At 52.4% G+C, this 4129-nt stretch overlaps 1 protein-coding gene across 1 annotated transcript in view; it reads right to left on the bottom strand.

The window, feature by feature from the left end:
• Window positions 1–1062, bottom strand: part of AGTR1 (angiotensin II receptor type 1) — a 69162-nt gene extending 68100 nt beyond the window's left edge. The window contains exon 1 of the mRNA XM_019503537.1: window positions 963–1062. The gene's annotated coding sequence lies outside the window, so the exon portion shown is untranslated. The remainder of the gene's footprint in view (window positions 1–962) is intronic.
• Window positions 1063–4129: the final 3067 nt, after the last annotated feature.

Here is a 4129-nt window from a genome sequence, read left to right on the forward strand (position 1 = left end):
TTTTTAACTAAAAAAAGAAAAAGGGGGGGCGGGGGGGGGGGAGACGGGGAGCTTTAATTTCATATCCCAGGCCAAGTTTGTCTTTCTAACAGGTGCCAAAACCATTGTTTTTACTTTATTAACTGGGACAATTTTAAATGCAGGTCTCTAGTTCTGAAGAAACAGAATGATATTTAGCTCTGCTGGGAGAATCTGAATCAAATTAAGGTTTTTAAGCTTGCATTACAGTAAATAAAATAGACTGGTTAATGTCTTTCAGTGGATTTGTCCTAGGGCCTGGTGTGAATAGTTTGAATAGCTGAAAAGGGTTATTGCTCTAAGTGCCATCACTTTGGTTGAGCAGCATCTTCACTTTGTCAGGAATCTGTTGACAAGAAACTGGAGAGTACTTTTGCATAATACTGCCCTAACCCCGCCAGCCAGACCTAGCCAACTTCTCTCCAGAAGAAAGATAAATTTTGTGGGGCAGCTTTAGTGAGCTGGCCTTGATATCAGTGCTCTCTCCAGGGGCCCCGTTTTTTTAAATGCCTGCCTTTTGTCCAGGAACCACGCTCGGCATCCCACTTCCCTCCCTACAAAAACGAAGTACAACTTAAAAGCGGAGAGGACAGGTAGGAAACTGCAAGCACACCCTTGTCCGGAAGCGTGGTGACAGCACAGTGATGCTGCCCGGAGGATAAGAGTAAATCATCTGAAAAAGCCCCCCCTTGGGTGGGCATGAAGCCAGCCCCCAAGGCAGCGAGGGGGCACCCCAGCACCCCTCTGCTACTTCTTGTCGTGCAGCGCTGGCACCTTGAACACCGCGGCAAGGAAGAAACAGCGGGCCATGCCCGTCTCCCCCGGGGAAAGCCTCACGCGTCCCACCCGGGCGGGGGAGCAGCGGCGGTGGGCGCCCCCCGGGCAGGAGCGAGTGCCCCGGCACCTCTGCGGCCGGCTGTGCCCTGCGCCCACTTACCGGGAGCGGGAGCAGGAGCGGCGCCGTGCAGCATCTGTCCGTGCGGGCGGCGCAGCCCCGGGAGTGGCCGGCCCGGGCCCTCGCCTTCAGCCGCTCTGCGGCGCTCGTAGCGCTCGGGCTCCCCGGACCCCCCAGATTTATAGGCAGGGCGGCGTTGCGCAGCCCGCTTCCCTCCACCCCTCCCTCCCACTCCCCCACATGACGCTGGAGCCCAGAGGCGTCTCCTTCACCCCCCGGCCGTGCGCCTGCTCCGCGGGGCGCCGCTTCTCACCTCGTGGTCGTGCTCCGGGCGCGGGCACTTCTTGTCCCTTCCCGGGACGCGGGGGCGCGGCGCGGGCAGCCCCTGGCCCGGCTGCTGCCCTCGGGGAAAAGCAGCTCCGCGCAGCGCCCTGAGAGAGGAGCGCGGGGCTCGCAGCATCCCAGGGGACCAAAGTTGTTTTCAGCGCGGGCTAGCTGCAGCAGCGAGGCAGATGAGGCGGTGTGCCGGGGGGCCAGCTGCTCCGGGGGCTGCCTGTGTTGTTCCTCAGCTCTAGGCATGGCCCGAGCCCTTCAGCTAAGCTTTTCCCAGGGACAGGCAACGTGACAAAAAGCTATAGACCTGTAGTCACCGACTGCTAGATTGGGATCGACTGGTTGATCGTGGAGCCTGTGACAGTCGATTTCAGTCTCTGTTATTTCTACATTTTCTTTGAGGTAGATCCTGGGTTGCACTTTAAGTCAAAAAGTGATCTTGTGCTTAAAATGGTTGGAGACTACTGCTGTAGTACTACTGCCAGCGCTGCCAAATGGGGAAGAAGGGGCCAGGGGAGTGGGCACTGTAACTTGGGTTGAGAAACAGGTCCTGTAAGCGGGCCGGGGATGCCAAAAGGAAAAGGCCTTTGAGTTAAGCATGACATAGATGAACTTCTCCAGCAGGATTTCTGAGACCCTTCTGGTACTGGCTGGTCAGAAGAGGAGTTCAGGATAAATTTAAGAGCCATGTGTCGCTAGTTAAACACATAGATACCACTATGATGAATGGTGTGGCAACCCACTGCCAAAAAGACTGCTTTCTAAATGTCTTGTCCAGGGTCTGGTCTGAAACCCTGTGCAGAGGACGTCATTGCAACCCTGTCTAGTAAAACACATTCTGGATTAGTGGCGTATTATCTTTGTGATTTGAAAATGATTGGAATCATGGAAATATAGCAATAAACTGTAGAACAAAGGGGGGGAAAAACCAGAGCAGGAAGAAAAAAAATTATACTAAAGAGCTTTAGCTGCAATAACATGCTCTTCAGCATCTGCACGCATGTGTACTCAGTAGAGAATTGTTTGGCTACATGATTTTTTTAACATCTGTTAGCAAAATCAGAGATTCAACTGAGAAATATACAGCTCTGAAATATTGCATGAGCTGAATTTCTTCCAAGCAGTGTTCAATGTTCTTTTAGCAATGAATGAGTTAGCTGGAGAGAGAGATGATGACACACAACACTGCCCTGACATTGTTCATGCCGTGTCAAATGTGTATGTTTTCTTCAGAACAACACTGTGAAATGTCCAAAGGAAACATTAATGAGTAAAGTGGGAAATATATGACAATTTGGCACCACAATTAAAAGTTTCATCCTTTTGGGATTAGTGATTTAGGAATGACTTTCTTTTATTTTTAAATTTCCTGTGCTAATGAATGTACCAGGCTGGAATTGGTTATTCAGAGTCCGTTATGGTTTTTGCAGCTTGTGTTATGTGTTAGCAAAAAGGAAGATGTGTCACATAGTCCTTTTGAGCATAGAAACAACAGCTTATTTCTGCTGTGTGTTAACTTAGTAGTGATGTAGACCAGTCTGAGTGCTTCTGCATAGCCCAAAAGGCATGTGTCCCAACCAGGATGAGTGGTGTGCTTTGAGAGTGATACCCCCTTATGGTTAAAGCTAACCAAAAAAGCTTTGAATATCAGGAGATATGGTGACTGGACCTTGATGAAGGCAATCCATTGTTATAATCCGGGATCCTGGTTTTCCCTGATAAAAAAAAAATCACAAATTCTCTGATAACTACCCCCCTACACCCAAATCCATGATTAATTAAAGACCCCCCACAGTCCCCTTGGCTCTGCTCATATCTCTCATTCCTCCTCGACAGCCCTCCCAGCCCTACTGGTGCCCCTTGACCCCCATCTGCAGCCCCCTGTTCCAGCAGGAGGTGGTGGCTGCTGCAGCAGAGCAGAGCCAGGCTCCCCCCTGCTGCCTGCTTGGTGTGGGCTTGGGCAGGGTAGGCCAGCTCCCCACCAGGGTGCGCACTCCCAGAGCAGCAGGGGGGACCGGTGCCCCCCAGATATATGCATGGGGTGGGGTGGGCTGTGGGCTCAGGCAGAAGGGGTGGGGCCAGCTCCCTGGAGCTGTGCACACTCCCAGGGGCAGGGGTGACATGTGCCCCCCAGATCTGTGAGCAGGGCGGGAGTGGGTGCAGGGTGAGGCTCCCTCCTGCTGCCGTCCCCCAGGGCCTCCACAGCCCAGCGGGTGTGACCCAGTGCCACAGGCAGGGCTGTCCCTGGTGGGGAGCCAATTGGGGTGACCGCCCCAGCCCCCATGCTTTGGGAGCCCCACGGAGCCAGATAGCTCTGCATCCAGCCACTTGCTACCTACCCCGCTGCCAATGGTGGCGGCAGCTTCTTCGGGTCTGGTGTTAGAGCGGAGGCAGACCCCCGCATGGGCTGATTTGCCCCAGGCCCCGCACCTTGCTTGGATTGCCTCTGGTCACAGGAAACAGCAGAGCCACGTGGAGAAGCTGCTTGTTGCTGTGAACTGCATGCTGCCCTGGTGATGCACTTTCTGCATGTGTGGCAGCTTTGATTGGTGCAATCCTGCGCTGCTGCACTCACTGCAGCCGCGCATGCAGGGGGCATGTTGCCAGGGCAGCGTGGAGCTCACAGCTTCTCCGGTAAAATGAGAGATCTGCATTTGCCTCTGGTAAAAGGTAAAATCCACAGTTTACTCCATTTTTCTGTGGGAAACAGAAAAGCCAGATCCCTGCTCATCACGCATAACACAACACATATTTTTGTCAAAGTAAAAAGAAACTAGAAGCTTTCATAGTAAGATATTGGACTAGGGCTATATTATTCAGATTAAAATTGGAGCTAAACACAATATAAATATATAGGCATGTAAATTAATTATATCATATGCA

Source organism: Gavialis gangeticus, unplaced genomic scaffold, assembly GCF_001723915.1.
Source record: "Gavialis gangeticus isolate Ggan-Ray unplaced genomic scaffold, GavGan_comp1, whole genome shotgun sequence".
NCBI classification, from domain to species: domain Eukaryota; kingdom Metazoa; phylum Chordata; order Crocodylia; family Gavialidae; genus Gavialis; species Gavialis gangeticus.